Raw genomic sequence first — 20,296 nt, forward strand, 5'->3', positions numbered from 1 at the left:
GCCATAACTCTATCCCTTTCCCTGCCCACGCCATCCTTTTTTAGACCTGGCATATGCGGGAAAAATATGCAGATTGCGGTGCTAAGGACCTTTGCGCCACAATCTGTGTCAGAAATACGCCTAACATAGATGTATTTCTATATAATAAATGACCACCTAATTGTATTATTATTCGGCGGTAGGACTAATATCTTTACATTATATAGATTCTAATGTATTATACTGTGCCCTGTATTTCCCAGTAGAAAATGATCCTTGGGAAACACAGTCCTCATCCCTGACCACCAGGACCAGGTAGCGCTCTGTCAGTACATGGCAGCCTCCCCTCTCCACCACGCTGCTCCGCTGTGTACTGGTGCCTATTCTGACACTAGGGCTGGGTTCACATCCTATTTTTGCATCCATTTAATGCATACCAAAAATGTATGTGTTAACAGATGCCTCAGACTGATGCAGTACAGTGGCGTCTGTTCACGATACAGTTCCATGGTATAAAAAAAATTTACGTTAACGTATGTATTTTTTTTAATGGACTCTGCAGGATACAAAAACGTGGAGTGCTGCACATTTGTATACATCAAACCGATGGGAAATAAAAAATTTCTAGGCTCCAGCAGGGCACATTTTTGAGAGTTTCCCTTTAAGACGCATAAAAATGGCCCCTGATTAAAAAACATATTTTTTGTGTGAATTTTTGCCAATGATCCCCCTCTGGTATATCATTGTCCATGTTGTGGGACTATTTGTGCACTTCTAGTAAGTATTTTGTGGCTGCAAAGGTTTTTCAGGTTTGCATTAAAGTTAATGGGGCCTGCCGCGAACCGCGGTTTGCAAACATTTGATCACGAACGCGTTTGTGAAACGTCCCGGCCGATATTCATCTATCACTGTTCATATAGTAGTCTGTGGCCTGTGGGGGTTAAAAGTCAGGCATTGAGCTGTGGGCTCCGATGCTCTAATGCAATATTCAACTGTGTCACCATCCTGAGGACCATCCAATTGAATTCAGGAGGGCATCTATGGTCACCAGCCAGGTTATTCCAGTGTTTATTACCACAGAGAGCACCAGATCATTATGAAACCAACCAGCAACAGTGAGGACGGCTTGGGAAGCCCCTTGGGCATTGGTCCACCAGAAAATTTACCTGTAGTGTTTATGACCAGTACACCACTGTATATCAGTAATACTAATCTAATTCATATACATCACTGCATAATCTATAATTTCTACAATCCTATTTGGTCTACTCAAAACATTCAAAAGTCCTGAACTAACTATCTATTCCCTCCTCTTTGTCTTCATCTTCTACTTTCCTTAGCAATACTCTGAGAGTGAGTATATAGCTGTATAAAGAAAAAGATACTACACGGCCAACTTATAATGTAATAGATCTAATTTCTAGGTTAACCCTCACCAGATTGACCTTTGTCATAAAAGAATAAAACTACATATCTTCTTTACTTCCGCTATTTGTTTAAATAGATATTACAACAATATGATTTTGAGGCATGTAAGATCACACGAGTGGTGGTTTAGAACCTAACCATTGTTGTTGAGTGGGTCCTCTAGTCACTCACCTTTCTATTATAACCAAGAGGTGTTATGGAGACCAACAAGTCCTCTCTTGGCCGATTTTAGGGTTTATGAAAAGCCTATAATATATAGCTTTATATCTGACACATCATGAAATGTTTCTCCTGCAGACTGATAAGTCATATCAAAATGGGAGAGGCTTCTCTGAAAATCTGCTCTATTTTCAGTGCCAGACAATGAGGTGATTTAGAATAGAGTCAGGATGCCAGGAGATTTCATGACCTTATGTTAGACCTAGATGCACTGCATCGCTGTCAATAGCACTTCGTAGAAAGGTCTGGTTGTAGGGTCTGCTGAAAAGCATGTGCTCATAATTGCCCTGGGTGTGTACAAACAGTCAGATAGAATCAATACTTCTTCTATTGGGGAGGAGGGAACAGGCTTAAAGGCCAAATACAGAGTTCCCTGTTGAGCTGAAAAATCCATGAACATCAACAGTGCAGGCATCCTTGTGTATAAAGAGTTGAATAATGTATGTTCTGTTCTCAGATATTTAGTGATTGTTTATCCAGAACGACCTCAATGTCATGTTGCCTCTTCTACATGAATAACATCACTATATTTTCCTTTTCTGCATTATTTGCCTACAAAACTGTATACATATTCTAGGAAATATTGTACTGTACAGTTGGATGAAACTAAAGAAATTGTCTAAGTTCAATTCTTTTATGGGCAAACCACAGGGAGGCTGTTAAAATAATAAAAAGTCACTTTCCAAATACCCCTCCGATCCAGCTCTGCCAGGCTTGAGACATAGCATAATGTTTTCGCTGCAGCAGTGACATTCTGTAGACTGCAGTTGGGTAAAAGTACAATAACAACTTTATCAGTAAGACAAACTATTAGGTCCAGCTTCACTTAGCTGAAGGTTTCTCAACTCCAGGTCACATAAAGTCACACAACTGACATCCCTTGACTGATGGGAAATGAATTCCGTTCTAAACTGTATACTAGCCTCAAACCACGTGAGTGATAAGACATCAAAGCACATCATCACCCTCATGTTGGTCACTGAAGCTGACATGTTTCCCTCTTCTGTTAATTATGGTGGCTGGGGCTGACATTCCTCCCAGTGCCACACTAAGTAGGAGGGTACAATACCCCATCTAATCTTAACTACACTACTAGAGGGCCCACGCTCCTCTCCCTCCCACACAAAGGAAATGCAGGCTACCATTGTTTCCATCTGAACACGCCACAACGGCTTCCAATCCATATACAGGTTACAAAAAACATGAATCTTATTAAACATATAAGTCCCACAACATCCAAGTGCCACATTCAAAGAGGACCTGTCACCAAAAAATGTGATGCAATCTGACAGCATTTTTGTGGGAAATGATTCAGTAAAATCTGTAATTTATACATTTATATCTTTGCTTTTTCTACCTTCTGTCAACAGCATCGGTACAGGAGGGAGTTGTTATCAGTGATTAATAGCATTGTGTGTATAAGGGGTGTGTTAGACACCCCGATGCCGCAGACAATTGTCGGGAGGGAAGTGTTCCCTCCCGGCAATCGTCAGATAGCTAGCGGAGAACACCATGCAGCATTGTCCTCTGTGGCATGGGGAGGACCGATTGCTATGCCATTACTTGTCCCCATGCAGGGCAGTGGTGTGCTGGCAGCAGATTGCCCTGTGTAATAGCATGCTTAAAAATCACAATTGCCCAATGAACAAACATTTTCTGGTTCATCGGGCATTTGGAGGCAGTAGTAGACTGCCACATGATCGCTAACGAGTGTTCAGAGGAATGCTTATTAGCGATCATCTGCCAGAAAATCTGACAGTTTTATACATCCTTAAGTGTGCATAGGAGATAGCTGTCACTCACTGGTAACACCTCCTTCCTGTACCGATAGCACTTCACAGGGCTGGAGATGTAAATGTAAAAATTACAGTTTTACAGAATATATTCCCACAAAAAATATATGTCAATCTGCTCAGCTTTTCCTTCTCTATAAGGCTACTTTCACACTAGCGTTCGGAGCGGGTCCGTCTGATGTTTCATCAGACGGATCCGCTCCGATAATGCAGACGTTTGCATCCGTTCAGAACGGATCCGTCTGCATTATAACTTAGAAAATTTTCTAAGTCAGAAAGTAGCCTGAGCGGATCCGTTCAGACTTTACATTGAAAGTCAATGGGGAACGGATCCGCTTGAAGATTGAGCCATATAGTGTCATCTTCAAGCGGATCCGTCCCCATTGACTTCCATTATAAGTCTGGACGGATCCGCACGCCTCCGCACGGCCAGGCGGACACCCGAACGCTGCAAGCAGCGTTCAGGTGTCCGCTCACTGAGCGGAGCGGAGGCTGAACGCTGGCAGGCGGATGCATTCTGAGCGGAGCATTATGGAACTCTCGTTCCATTTGCAAAAAACTTTCCTACATCCACAACCTCTTCATTTCCCAGAAACTTACCTTCCTTGGCCTCACAGAAACATGTCTGACACCCACTGACACAGCCTCCCATGCGGCACTATCCTATGGGAAACTTCAGTTTACACTCCCCGCCCGGACAGACATGGTGGTGGTTTCGGCCTCCTCCTATCAGGTAACTGCTCCTTCAACCCATCTCTTCCCTTTCACAACCTCCCCTTTTTCAAAATACACTCTGTCCGCATCTTCTCACCCTCCAACATCCAATTACCCGTCCTCTACCATCCACCAGGCTTATTACTGTCTTTTTCGACCATTTCTATACCTGGCTTCTACATTTACTCTCTGCAGACATCCCTACCATTATTACTGCCTCCAAACTCCGATCTCTTACTGCCTCCTTTGGACTCCTACAATGGTCCTCCACAGCTACCCACAGAGATGGACATAAGCTAGACCTTGTCTTCACCCGCCTCTGCTCCCTATCTAATTTCTCAATCTCCCCTCTGACACAAACCCTCTCTTCCCTCGGCATCAAAGACCTCGCCCTCTCCTGAATCTCCTTGTACCTCACTAACAGACCTTTCAGTGTTTCCCATTCATCTGTAGTACCCCAGAGTAGGCACTACCATTCTTACACTTAGCTACTGTCTCTAATGGCTAGCAAATAATGTAATCTGTGGATTTGAATCCAGGTCCTTTTATATTGTGCCTTAATAATATTGCTATGCAACTTATGTATTGTTTTTCATGCACTGTGCCTGGCTGTCAAGCAGATGGCAGTGTATCTGGCAGAGAGAGATCTTTAGTTAGAATGGAACTTACCATTCCTTTCTCCCCCCTTTTGGGCAGAAGTTAGCTTGTCCTGCTTCCTACCAAGGGATGTGTTGAGGGAACCAATAGTGGAGTTGAGAGTTGGAAGGAGAAGAGACATGGCACAGTGAGGGGAGCTCCCCCATCCTGCAGTAGGAGTCTTCCATGAGAAGCAGCTCATAGAGCACCACGACTCCTTGCAGTTTATAGATTGGGTATTACGAGGAAGTCAACGGCCAAAGGCACTCCACTCAAAGGTACCAGAACTGCTAGAAAGTCCAGATACCAGACTGAAGCCAGAGTTTAGTACAGCAGAGAAAGGCAAAGCAAACTGTTCAGGTTCACCTGCCAGTACACCCCAAAAACTGCTGGAGCCAGAGAAAGATCAAATATTATCTGGATGCAAGTTTATTCAAGTAAAACTGGACTCCTCCAGCTCCAGCTCCTTTGAATGCTATGGAGCCTAACCTTGGGGAGTGACAGTATCCAGGTAGGAGCACCGTGACACAAACTATTAAGGCTGCATCACCACTTGGCATTCCTAAACACTGGGAAGCAATTGGCCCCTGGGGAGCAGCCCATTGCACATCCACCACCTCCTCATAAATCCCCTTCTCTGTTGGTGCCCCTCAAGGCTCTGTCCTGGGTCCCCTACTTTTCTCCACTGATACATTCAGACTGGGACAGCTCATAGAGTCCCATGGCTTCCAATACCACATCTATGCTGACGACACTCAAATCTACCTCTCTGGCCCAAATGTCACTTCCCTGCTATCCAGAATCCCAGAATGTCTGCCAGCTATATCTTTATTCTTCTTCACCTTCCTAAAACTCAATGTGGAGAAAACGGAATTCATTGTTTTTCCCCCATGTCACTCAGCCCCCCTACCTGACCTATCCATTACAGTTAATAGCACAACACTTTCTCCAGTCTCACAGGTCCACTGCATGGGGGTAACATTTGATTCTGCCCTTTCCTTTAAGTCACACATCCAAACTCTCACCTCTACCTGCCGTTTTCAACTTAAGAACATCTCTCGTATTCGCTCCTTCCTCACTCCTGAGTCAACTAAAATCTAGTGCATGCCCTCACCCCGTCTGGACTACTGGAACATTCTCCTCCGTAGCCTCCTATCTAGCACTCTCGCTCCCCTTCAATCTATTCTCAACTCTGCTGGCCGGTTAATCCACCTGTCCCCTCGTTTCTCCTCTGCCTCCTCCTCTGCCAATCTCTTCACTGGCTCCCTATTGCCCAGTGAATTCAGTTAAAAATACTACAACTACTGTACATATAAGGCTGTCCACAACCAGTCCCCTCCTTACATCTCTGACCTGCTTTCTTGATACATCCCCACTCTTAATCTCCAATTCTCACGGGACCTACTTCTATGTTCTCCTCTAATCTGTTCTTCACACAATCGACTGCAAGATTTCTCATGTGCATCTCCCATACTATGGAACTCATTACCCCAGCACATCAGAATCTCCCCCAATATCCAAACCTTTAAAAGTAACCTGAAAACCCACTCTTCAGGAAAGCCTACCACCTGCATGTTGCCATTAGTGATGAGCGGCAGGATCAATATTCAAATTCGCGATATTTTACGAATATTTGGAAGAATATTTGTCATATATTTGTGAATTCGAGATTATTTTCTTGATCGCAAAAAATCGGCAATGTAATATTCGCGTAATGCGCGCGAAATACAGGCGTGGGTCACTATAGCTACATTTTTCAAGCTGCTAGAAGTTTCCTGAGACTGGAGAAAATGGTTGGCATGGCAGAACATTACAATAGCTTTATATACAGATAGAGTGCTCCAATATATTCGCGATTGCGAAATGGGCACTAATGATGCGAATATTTTGGCGCAATACGTGCAACTTCCCATTCTGACTACTTATTAGTGATTGGTGCAATTAGTGGTTGGGAACTTGTGACATCACAGCACTATGTATGTATGTAGCATACATACATACATACATACATACAGCACTATGTATGTAGCATGTATCCTATCAGCTACACTATATCACTATCTAACCTACAATGACTATCTCCCACTAACTATCTGTATTATATACAGTACAGACCAAAAGTTTGGACACATCTTCTCATTCAAAGAGTTTTCTTTATTTTCATGACTATGAAGGCATCAAAACTATGAATTAACACATGTGGAATTATATACATAACAAACAAGTGTGAAACAACTGAAAATATGTCATATTCTAGGTTCTTCAAAGTAGCCACCTTTTGCTTTGATTACTGCTTTGCACACTCTTGGCATTCTCTTGATGAGCTTCAAGAGGTAGTCCCCTGAAATGGTCTTCCAACAGTCTTGAAGGAGTTCCCAGAGATGCTTAGCACTTGTTGGCCCTTTTGCCTTCACTCTGCGGTCCAGCTCACCCCAAACCATCTCGATTGGATTCAGGTCCGGTGACTGTGGAGGCCAGGTCATCTGGTGCAGCACCCCATCACTCTCCTTCATGGTCAAATAGCCCTTACTTTTAAAGTTTTCCCATTTTTTCGGCTGACTGACTGACCTTCATTTCTTAAAGTAATGATGGCCACTTGTTTTTCTTTACTTAGCTGCTTTTTTCTTGCCATAATACAAATTCTAACAGTCTATTCAGTAGGGCTATCAGCTGTGTATCCACCTGACTTCTCCTCGACGTAACTGATGGTCCCAACCCCATTTATAAGGCAAGAAATCCCACTTATTAAACCTGACAGAGCACACCTGTGAAGTGAAAACCATTTCAGGGGACTACCTCTTGAAGCTCATCAAGAGAATGCCAACAGTGTGCAAAGCAGTAATCAAAGCAAAAGGTGGTTACTTTGAAGAACCTAGAATATGACATATTTTCAGTTGTTTCACACTTGTTTGTTATGTATATAATTCCACATGTGTTAATTCATAGTTTTGATGCCTTCAGTGTGAATCTACAATTTTCATAGTTATGAAAATAAAGAAAACTCTTTGAATGAGAAGGTGTGTCCAAACTTTTGGTCTGTACTGTATATATATATATACACCCTGTACAGAATTATTAGGCAAATGAGTATTTTGACCACATCATCCTCTTTATGCATGTTGTCTTACTCCAAGCTGAATAGGCTCGAAAGCCTACTACCAATTAAGCATATTAGGTGATGTGCATCTCTGTAATGAGAAGGGGTGTGGTCTAATGACATCAACACCCTATATCAGGTGTGCATAATTATTAGGCAACTTCCTTTCCTTTGGCAAAATGGGTCAAAAGAAGGACTTGACAGGCTCAGAAAAGTCAAAAATAGTGAGATATCTTGCAGAGGGATGCAGCACTCTTAAAATTGCAAAGCTTCTGAAGCGTGATCATCGAACAATCAAGCGTTTCATTCAAAATAGTCAACAGGGTCGCAAGAAGCGTGTGGAAAAACCAAGGCGCAAAATAACTGCCCATGAACTGAGAAAAGTCAAGCGTGCAGCTGCCAAGATGCCACTTGCCACCAGTTTGGCCATATTTCAGAGCTGCAACATCACTGGAGTGCCCAAAAGCACAAGGTGTGCAATACTCAGAGACATGGCCAAGGTAAGAAAGGCTGAAAGACGACCACCACTGAACAAGACACACAAGCTGAAACGTCAAGACTGGGCCAAGAAATATCTCAAGACTGATTCTTCTAAGGTTTTATGGACTGATGAAATGAGAGTGAGTCTTGATGGGCCAGATGGATGGGCCCGTGGCTGGATTGGTAAAGGGCAGAGAGCTCCAGTCCGACTCAGACGCCAGCAAGGTGGAGGTGGAGTACTGGTTTGGGCTGGTATCATCAAAGATGAGCTTGTGGGGCCTTTTCGGGTTGAGGATGGAGTCAAGCTCAACTCCCAGTCCTACTGCCAGTTTCTGGAAGACACCTTCTTCAAGCAGTGGTACAGGAAGAAGTCTGCATCCTTCAAGAAAAACATGATTTTCATGCAGGACAATGCTCCATCACACGCGTCCAAGTACTCCACAGCGTGGCTGGCAAGAAAGGGTATAAAAGAAGAAAATCTAATGACATGGCCTCCTTGTTCACCTGATCTGAACCCCATTGAGAACCTGTGGTCCATCATCAAATGTGAGATTTACAAGGAGGGAAAACAGTACACCTCTCTGAACAGTGTCTGGGAGGCTGTGGTTGCTGCTGCACGCAATGTTGATGGTGAACAGATCAAAACACTGACAGAATCCATGGATGGCAGGCTTTTGAGTGTCCTTGCAAAGAAAGGTGGCTATATTGGTCACTGATTTGTTTTTGTTTTGTTTTTGAATGTCAGAAATGTAGATTTGTGAATGTTGAGATGTTATATTGGTTTCACTGGTAAAAATAAATAATTGAAATGGGTATATATTTGTTTTTTGTTAAGTTGCCTAATAATTATGCACAGTAATAGTCACCTGCACACACAGATATCCCCCTAAAATAGCTAAAACTAAAAACAAACTAAAAACTACTTCAGCTATATTCAGCTTTGATATTAATGAGTTTTTTGGGTTCATTGAGAACATGGTTGTTGTTCAATAATAAAATTAATCCTCAAAAATACAACTTGCCTAATAATTCTGCACTCCCTGTATATATATATATAATCTAACTAACTAACTAACTAACTAACTAACTAATATAATGACATAGGAAAGCAGAGAGCACAGCAATAACACTGGTGTCTATTTCAGATCTGCAAAATACTGCATACAAGGGCTGCTGGGGAGGTTCTTGTATAGTAAAGGGTAGGCAACTTTCCTATTGGTTGCTAGGGATGTTGCTAAGCTCAGACAAAGACATTGCAGCCTTCTCATTGGCCCACAAGCAAGAAGGGAGGTTACTGATGAAAAAAAATCTAGAATATTCAAAATTATTCATATATATCACTATATTCTAAATATTAGCGAATCCTCGAAGTGCCGATATTTGCAATTAATATTCTCTATTCGAATATTCGCGCCCAACACTAGTTGCGATCACACAGCCAAATGAGCAGTATTTACCCTCACCTACTGTGCTCTTCCCCCTTCACTTGTAGATTGTAAGCTCTTACAGGCAGGGTCCTCTCCCCTTCTGTACCAGTTTGTTAATAGTTTCTTGTTTATTGCATATTTATATTATGTATTTGTAACCTCCTCTTGATTGCACAGCGCCATGGAATTATTAGCGCTTTCAAATTTATAATAATAATTAGTGTTGATCGAGCACCAAAGTGCTCGGGTGCTCGGGCTGAACACCTCGGGATGCTCCGAGCACTCTAGCACAATGAAAGTCAATGTGAGAACCCAAGCATTAAACCAGGCAAAACCTGCTCTGAAGAGGGGAGGGTGTCTGGTTCATAGAAAAAGGTCAGAAATTGATGGAAACACCAGCGAAATGGTCCAGGAACGGCATGGAGAGGATGTCTGAATGCATCTCAGGTTGCTGCTGGGAACGATGTTGTCAAAGTAGTAAGTCACTTTTACAGACTGACACTAATACGCACAAGACCGAAGATAAAATCAATTTCAGAGGAAAAATGTATACTTACTTAAAAATTGCAAGAAAGAGCACTCCGATACAACCTGTATATCACATAATGGAGGGCCTCATTCACATTGAGGTACAATTGTTCAGGTAGTGGGACTCCTACACTCATAAAGCCTATGCACTAAGTGAAAGGGCTTCCAAAAATTACAAGAAACTGGCACTCCAATACACCCTTTATTACACATAAAGGAGGGCATCATACACCCTTGAAAAGCTGGTGAGCTGACCCTCTAAAAAATTATATGCGAAGGCCTGCAGGTGAGCTGACGCTTTAAAAGATTTTAGGTGTGGGGCTGTTAATGAGCTGACCCTGTAAAACATTATATGCGAGGGCCTGCCCGTGGGCTGACCCTCTTAAAGATTGTAGGTGAGGGCCTGCAGGTGAGCTGACCCTGTAAAACATTATATGCGAGGGCCTGCCCGTGAGCTGACCCTCTTAAAGATTGTAGGTGAGGGCCTGCAGGTGAGCTGACCCTCTAAAAAATTATATGCGAGGGCCTGCAGGTGAGCTGACCCTGTAAAAGATTATAGGCGAGGGCCTGCTGGTGAGGTGACCCTCTAAAAATTTATATGCAAATGCTTGCAGGTGAGCTGACCCTGTAAAACATTATATTCGAGGGCATATATGCGAGGGCATTATATGCAACGAATAAGCATGTTGATATGATGGAAGAGGAGAAGGAGGATGAGAAAAGGAAGAATCAACCATATACTCTTGTTTGTGGTGGAAGGGGTGCATGGGAATACAGTGTAATCAGTACATTATAAACAACCCATTTAAAGTGCCTTTATGTTCATCAGCTTTCCTCTGATGGAGTCGAGAAGTCATGGTCAATCCAGGCCTTGCTCATTTTTATAAGTCAACCTGTCAGCATTTTCAGTTGACAGGCGGATATGCTTATCTGCTATAATGCCACCAGCAACACTAAATACCCGCTCAGACAAAACGCTGGCGGCAGGCCAACACCTCCAAGGCGTAGAGCGTCAGTTCATGCCACGTGTCCAGCTTGGAAACCCAGTAGTTGTAAGGCATTGAGGGATCATTGCAGGCGGGGTGTCATGAAACTGTCCCAGGCTTTGAAAAGTGTTGCCCTGCCTCTGTTGGAACTGCTGTGCGTTCCCCTTGTCTCCCCTCCTCTGTTGCCCAAGGAATTACGGACTCTGCCGCCAGTGTTGTCAGCTGAAAATTTTTGGCCCAATTTTTCCTCCTCCTCTTCATTGTCCAATTCGCGCTGAGAGGACGAACTGAGGGTGGTCTGGCTATCACCTTGTGTAATGTCTTCCCCCATTTCCACCTCTTCCCAGAAGTGGGATGGTTAAGTTGATAATAGCGTTATTACTGCTCACCATCTGTGTTGATTCCTCAAAGTTTCTTAAAACCTCACAGAGGTCAGACATCCATGCCCACTCCTCATAGCGAAAGCTGACTGGAAAGGCGACGACCAGGTTGCAGCTGGTATTCCACTACTGCTCTCTGCTGCAAATTGATGACTTGCGAAAATGTTCACACACGCAGCGCAGCTTCACCAGTAGCTCAGGCAAATTGGGGTAAGTTTTGAGAAACAGCTGAACCACTAAGTTTAAGACGTGGGCTAGGCATGGGATGTGTGTGAGCTTGCCGAGTTACGGCCATTATCAGACACAACCATGCCTGGTTCTAGGTTGAGTGACGAGGGCCACAGCTCAGTCTGGTCTCTTATCCCCTGCCACAGCTCTACGGCGGTGTGCTGTTTGTCCCCTAAGCATATCAGCTTCAGCACGGCCTGTTGATGCTTCCCCACTGCAGTGCTACACTGCTTCTAGCTACCGACTGATGGCTGACTGGTGCTGCATGCGGAGAATTCGGAGGTAGAAGTGGAGGAGGGGGCGGAGGAGAAGTGGGGGTTGGAGCCACTAACGTAGGTGCTGGCGGAAACCCTGATTGACGTAGGGCCCGCAACGCTTGGCGTCGATAGCACCTGTGCCATCCCAGGGTACGACTCGCTCCCAGCCTCCACAACGTTCACCCAGTGTGCTGTCAGGGAAATGTAGCGTCCCTGGCCGAATGCACTTGTCCATGTGTCTGTGGTTAAGTGGACCTTCCCAGTAACTGCGTTGGTCAGGGCACGTGTGATATTACGCGACACATGTTGGTGTAAGGCGGGCATGGCACATCTTAAAAAATGGCGGCTGGGGACTGCGTAACGAGGGACGGCCATCAACATCAGGCTGTGGAAGGCCTCAGTGTCCACAAGCCTAAATGGCAACATTTCCAGGGCTAGTAATTTGGAAACTTGCGCATTTAGTGCTATGGCCTGTCGGTGTGTGGCTGGGAATTTGTGCTTGCATTCAAATGCCTGGGATATGGACATTTGTACGCTGCGCTGGGACACGGAAGTGGATGTGGTCGCTGATGGTGCTTGCAAAGGTCCAGGTGCAGGGCGGGAGGCATCCGGACCCGAGCCTTCAACAGGGGATTGGTCAGCACGTAACACAGGGGAAGAGGAGGCAGTGGTGTGACCCGCAGACACAGATTGTGGACCAAGGCGTCCGTCCCACTTATTACGGTGCTTGGATGCCATGTGGCGGATCATGCTGGTGGTGCTGAGGTTGTTAGTGTTCACGCCCCGGCTCATTTTGGTACGGCACAGGTTGCAAACTACTATTCTTTTGTCGTCCACACTTTCCTCAAAAAGGCACCATACTGCAGAACACCTACCCCTTGGCAAGGGAGATTTCCACAAGGGGGTGCTCCGTGGAACAGTTGCGGGCCTGTTTGGTGTGGCCCGCCTTCTCCCTTTTGCCACCCCACTGTCTTTTCCAGCCTGTTATGGTGCAGCAGATCCCTCCCCCTCTGTACTGATGTCCTCGCTCGGCTTTCCACCTTCCCAGGTTGGGTCAGTGACTTCATCGTCCACCACCTCCTCTTACACTTCCCTACTCTACTCATCCTCCTGACTTGTTGACCTAACCACAACCTCAGTGATTGACAACTGTGTCTCATCCTCTTCATCAACCTCTTGAGACAGTAATTGCCGTTGACTTATTGGCATCTGTGTCTCATCATCATCCACCTCATTAAACCGTAATTGCCGTTCCCCACCGTCATCTTCTTGTGACTGTGGATGCTCAAGATTTTGGGAATCAGGGCACAAGATCTGTCCCTCTTAAAGCATGCTTGGCGAGAGGGCCAAATCAAGGAATGGCGCTGGAATATCCGAGTGTGGGATCACTTGTTTGCCCAGACTCTCCATGGTGGGAGGAAGGAGGATCAGTGTAAGAATTGGGTTGAGCAGACTCTTGGCTACTGAGACTGGACTTGGTGGAAGACAGGGTGGTGCTTAACCGACTGGAAGCATTATCTGCTGCAATCCAACCGACCACTTGTTCGCACTGGTCTGACTTCAAGAGTGGTGTCCTGCGCCGCCCTGCAAACTGGGACATGAAGCTAGGTATCGCGGATGATTGTTTTTCTTGTGGTCTGGCAGCAGGCACAGTTTCACTGCGCCCAGGGCCACGGCCTTTGCGTGCACCATCATCATCATGGCCACTGCCCCATGCCTTAATGCTCGCCTTCTTCATATTAAGGCCTCATGCACACGACCGTGGTATGTTGTGCGGAACGACATGGAGAGCCTTCAATATAAATGCCTATTCTTGTCCGCAAAGCGCGGACAAGAATAGGACATGTTATATTTTTTTAGCGGGGCCACGGAACGGATCAACGGATGCGGACAGCACTCGGAGTGCTGTCCGCATCTTTTGTGGCCCCATTGAAGTGAATGGGTCCGAATTCGAACCGCCAAAACAGCGGCTCGGATATGGACCCAAACAACGGCCGTGTGTATGAGGCCTAAGTGTTATATATGCTTGAAAGTCTGTCACACGTACAGTAGCGTAGTATTTTGGAAGTGTATGCAGCAAATAAATTTTAAAACGTTTTTGGGATGTGGAAACGTCACACAGGAGATATCTCACAGATAATGTAAATGCTGTCACCAGCGGCTAATAAAAAATTACAGGTAATGTCACAGGTATTTGTGATGAGGAAACGTTATACAGGAGAGGTACCACCGGTAATGTCACTGTCCGCAGTGTCTATGAAGAAAGTACACTGTCACAGATAATTTTTTTTCAGCGCACACGTTACACTGCAGATGTGGCCCTGGTAATGTCACTGTCAGAAGCGGACACCGTCTATTGAAAAAGTACACAGTATGTCACAGATACATTTTTTCAGAGCACACGTTACACTGCAGATGTGGCGCTGGTGAAGTCACTGTCAGAAGCGGACACCGTCTATTGAAAAAGTACACTGTATGTCACAGAACTGGTGTTCGGCCGAGCATGCTCGATCAACACTAATAATAATAATAGGACACAATACCAATAAGGCTACTTTCACACTTGCGTTTAACTTATCTGGTACTGAGATCCGGCAGAGGATCTCAATACTGGAGAAAAACGCTTCCGTTTTGTCCCCATTCATTGTCAGTGGGGACAAAACTGAACGGAACAGAATGCTCCAAAATGCATTCCATTCCATTTGGTTGTGTTCCCATACCGTATAGAAAACCAGAGCAAGCTGCGTTTTTCTTTCCGTCATGGGATATGGAGCATAACGGATCCGGCATGACACGTTTTCTTGGACACATTAGAAAACGGATCGTTCCCCCATTGACTTGCAATGGCATTAGTGATGGATCCAACCATGGCCATTTTAGACATAATACAACAAGATCAGTTCATAACGGATGCAGACGGTTGCATTATTACAAACGGAAGCGTTTTTGTTTATCCCTGCCGGATCAGGCAAAAACCAAGTGTGAAAGTAGCCTAACTTACCCTCAAGTAAGGTGAGACATGCTTCCCACCAACCTTATACCTGGACTTACTGGTAATAAGTTGGTCATTGCAACTCCAGGTTCTGAAAACCCCTGGTGACTGCCGCAAGTGAATTTTTAATCCAAGAGAAAAGCAGAGAAATGAATGGGTGACCAGATAATACTGAGGCTTTCAGAGCAAGAGTTGTCCTGTGCACTGGCTCTCTGCTTTGGAGGGGATCCTGTGTGGAAGAGCCCTCTCTATAATATCCACATGCTCTAATAGGGTGTATGGACAGCCTGCAGACATTACAGGTAATCTTATATTTGGGCTTTTCTGCAGGGGTCAACGAATAATGCGTTAGGACTTCGTAAGAGTTATGCATTTGAAACACAATTCAGATTAGCTGACATTCCATCGGGTTTTAATAAAAAATGGATTTCACTGGCTTTTCATGGTAATAAAATCTCAAACATTCTGTACCTAAACCACAGAGTACAACAAAAGAATAAATTGTACATATAAACCTAGACTGGCTTTTATAGTCATAGACACTTTACAAATACACTTAGCTCCTGGACATTAAAGGGGTTGTTCAACAACAAATATTCTACACTTTTCGAAGAAGCAACTCGATCTGAACACTTTTGCAATTGCATGTAATGAAAAATTTGGTAGGGCTGCTGTTATTCAATAATAAACTATCATTATTCAGTTATTCAATAGTTATTCAATGTATAGCACCACCTGCTGATTGTACTTTTCCTTATTTCTCTATCCACTTGGCTGAGGTAGTCACACATGCTCAGCTCCATCATTCAACAGCCACCAGCCATAACTTCTGTTAAAAGCTATGACAGTTACAGGGAGAGAGTTGCAGTAGAAGGAACATGCCCCCTGAGCAAGGACACGTCCCCGGAGCTGCCAACTTAAAGTAAATCTAGCAAATCAATTGGAGCAATGAGTGGGGAGATCTCTGGATCCATGTAAGGCACAGGGCTGGTTCTTGGTGTCATATTTACCCATCAGATAAAACCTCAATAAATAAATTATCAATCGTTTACCATTCTTTATTAACCTTAAATACCTAGTCCGCTCCTTGAGTGACTATTTTCCCAAACAAACACCGTGACATCTTTTTCTTCGGGTGGGTTCTTCGTGGACCCCACAGACTGCACTACTTGGCATCTGTAACCCAGGTACGTTTTTTAACCATCTTATCCTATTGCGCATGCAACATTTGAGGGTTCGTGACACCATGTCCCCCTTTCTTGCATCCGCAAAAAGGTTTCCTCATGGTGTCATATTTACCCATCAGATAAAACCTCAATAAATCATTGCAATGACCACAAATAAGTTCTAAATGTAATTTTTTTTTGGTTGGCATATATTTGGCTACAGCGTTTATTGTTACCTTATTAATATATCCAATAAATAGAACATTCCATTGCTTGCAGGGCTGGTTCTATATCTTTGTTAGAAAGAAGAGATTGTCATGTACTATATGATGTCCGATTTTCATTTTTACAATAATCATGGGATAATTTCTTAATATGAATGATTGCTTCCCCTCCCTTGGTTTCCCTTTATCATCCATGTTCACTGGTTTGATCATTGGGGATCTTATTCCGACTGCCATTTTAGACAAATACTTAAAGGGTTGCCCAAAATGAGAAATAACGGTCTGCTTTTTACAAGAAACAGCATCACCCTTGATCATGGGCTGTGTCTGGTATTGCAGCTCACGTAATGCGACCATCTATGTAGGAGCTCTAAAAGAAAACATAAGCCATTATATACAGGGCATGATTACTTGCCATTTATTTTCCTCAGATTTTGCTTTGTGGGTGCCTTTTAGCTTAGCTTTATTAGGGCAGAGAGGGAACCTAAATAGTAACTAACCCTTTAAATGGAGTTGGAAGCACAGCTCCCTTCAGACTGTAGTGATTATGCTGTGTTACTGTAGATCAGCTACTATTGACTTCAATGGAAGCTGAGCTGCAGTAACTTGATGTGCTCACTACACTTCGAATGGAGCCATGCTTTTGACTCTGGTTCTGATGTCGCTGATCAGTGGGGTGCTGGGTGTCAGACTCCCATTAATCAGATATTGTTGACCTGTTCGGACCTATTCAAGGTAAGTCCTGACTTCTTCTGAGTCATGTACTAGACCTGGCATCATGGAAACAAGGCTCTAAAGCTGCTGCATCTGGTAACTGGCATGGCCATGCAAACTGTCAGTATGCAAAACTGGTCCAATGCACTGCCAAATAATTTTTCTCATAGCTTAAAGGGATATTTCAGTTTTGTGATACAAACCGGATTCCAAAAAAGTTGGGACAGCAAACAAATTGTGAATAAAAACTGAATGCAATGATGTGGAGATGGCAAATGTCAATATTTTATTTGTAATAGAACGTAGATGACAGATCAAACGTTTAATCCGAGTAAATGTATCATTTTAAAGGAAAAATACGTTGATTCCAATTTTCACGGTGTCAACAAATCCCCAAAAAGTTGGGACAAGTTGAAATAAGAGGCTGGAAAAAGTAAATTTGAGCATAACGAAGAGCTGGAAGACCAATTAACACTAATTAGGTCAATTGGCAACATGATTGGGTATAAAAAGAGCTTCTCAGAGTGGCAGTGTCTCTCAGAAGCCAAGATGGGTAGAGGATCACCAATTCCCACAATGTTGCGCAGAAAGATAGTGAAGCAATATCAGAAAGGTGTTACCCAGCGAAAAATTGCAAAGACTTTGCATCTATCATCATCAACTGTGCATAACATCATCCGAAGATTCAGAGAATCTGGAACAATCTCTGTGCGTAAGGGTCAAGGCCGTAAAACCATACTGGATGCCCGTGATCTCCGGGCCCTTAAACGACACTGCACCACAAACAGGAATGTTACTGTAAAGGAAATCACAGAATGGGCTCAGGAATACTTCCAGAAACCATTGTCAGTGAACACAATCCACCGTGCCATCCGCCGTTGCCAGCTGAAACTCTACAGTGCAAAGAAGAAGCCATTTCTAAGCAAGATCCACAAGCTCAGGCGTTTTCACTGGGCCAGGGATCATTTAAAATGGAGTGTGGCAAAATGGAAGACTGTTCTGTGGTCAGACGAGTCACGATTCGAAGTTCTTTTTGGAAATCTGGGACGCCATGTCATCCGGACCAAAGAGGACAAGGACAACCCAAGTTGTTATCAACGCTCAGTTCAGAAGCCTGCATCTCTGATGGTATGGGGTTGCATGAGTGCGTGTGGCATGAGCAGCTTGCATGTCTGGAAAGGCACCATCAATGCAGAAAAATATATTCAGGTTCTAGAACAACATATGCTCCCATCCAGACGTCATCTCTTTCAGGGAAAACCCTGCATTTTTCAACAAGATAATGCCAGACCACATTCTGCATCAATCACAACATCATGGCTGAGTAGGAGAAGGATCCGGGTACTGAAATGGCCAGTCTGCAGTCCAGATCTTTCACCTATAGAGAACATTTGGCGCATCATAAAGAGGAAGGTGCAACAAAGAAGGCCCAAAACGATTGAACAGTTAGAGGCCTGTATTAGACAAGAATGGGAGAGCATTCCTATTTCTAAACTTGAGAAACTGGTCTCCTCGGTCCCCAGACGTCTGTTGAGTGTTGTAAGAAGAAGGGGAGATGCCACACAGTGGTGAAAATGGCCTTGTCCCAACTTTTTGGGGATTTGTTGACACCATGAAATTCTGATTCAACATATTTTTCCCTTAAAATGGTACATTTTCTCAGTTTAAACTTTTGTTCCGTGATTTATGTTCTATTCTGAATAAAATATTAGAAGTTGGCATCTCCACATCATTGCATTCAGTTTTTATTCACGATTTGTATAGTGTCCCAACTTTTTTGGAATACGGTTTGTATTTATGACTAGAGGTGAGCGAAGTTTTTAAAAATTCAATTTGGCAGCTTCGTCAAAGTTCCCCAAGAAATTCAATTACTTACAAATTCATTTGTCATGAATTGCTATAAATCAGGTATACCCAAGCCACTCTGCCTTAGGGTAGGGCCACACAGAGCGGACGTGATGCGGGCAGGTTGCAGCCATGCTGCGGTGAAGAACCACATGGCCAATTAGCTCGCAGCTGCCTTTCATTTAATAATGAAGACTGCACTGTATAGTTGGCCTTCATTGTTAATGGCCGCACTGCACTTTTAATGCACCTTTTAACAGGGGCTGTTGCTAGTATGGGGTTTGGTTGGTTAGGTGGGGGCACTTTTCCAAACCCACCGTTTTACTGTCCTACAGGTGGGATCCCTTCTTTTGCCATCTGCTTTTCTTTCTTTTCCACAAAAGTGAACAGTGCAGAGATGGGACATAGCTTTGTGGTTAAACCAAAATAGGTTACAACAAAAGAAAATATTAGTCAATTGAGAGCAATAAGTCACTTACGGACTCCTCAAAAGCTAGCTCAGCAATACACACTAGAAAGAAGAGATTATCATGTACTATATGATGTCCGATTTTCATTTTTACAATAATCATGGGATCATTTCATAATATGAATGATTGCTTCCCCTCCCTTGGTTTCCCTTTATCATCCATGTCCACTGGTTTGATCATTGGTGATCTTATTCCGACTGCCATTTTAGACAAATACTTAAAGGGTTGCCCAAAATGAGAAATAACGGTCTGTGTCTGGTATTGCAGCTCACGTAATGCGACCATCTATGTAGGAGCTCTAAAAGAAAACATAAGCCATTATATACAGGGCATGATTACTTGCCATTTATTTTCCTCAGATTTTGCTTTGTGGGTGCCTTTTAGCTTAGCTTTATTAGGGCAGAGAGGGAACCTAAATAGTAACTAACCCTTTAAATGGAGTTGGAAGCACAGCTCCCTTCAGACTGTAGTGATTATGCTGTGTTACTGTAGATCAGCTACTATTGACTTCAATGGAAGCTGAGCTGCAGTAACTTGATGTGCTCACTACACTTCGAATGGAGCCATGCTTTTGACTCTGGTTCTGATGTCGCTGATCAGTGGGGTGCTGGGTGTCAGACTCCCATTAATCAGATATTGTTGACCTGTTCGGACCTATTCAAGGTAAGTCCTGACTTCTTCTGAGTCATGTACTAGACCTGGCATCATGGAAACAAGGCTCTAAAGCTGCTGC

The sequence above is a fragment of the Bufo bufo genome, chromosome 6, assembly GCF_905171765.1.
Source record: "Bufo bufo chromosome 6, aBufBuf1.1, whole genome shotgun sequence".
NCBI lineage: Eukaryota > Metazoa > Chordata > Amphibia > Anura > Bufonidae > Bufo > Bufo bufo.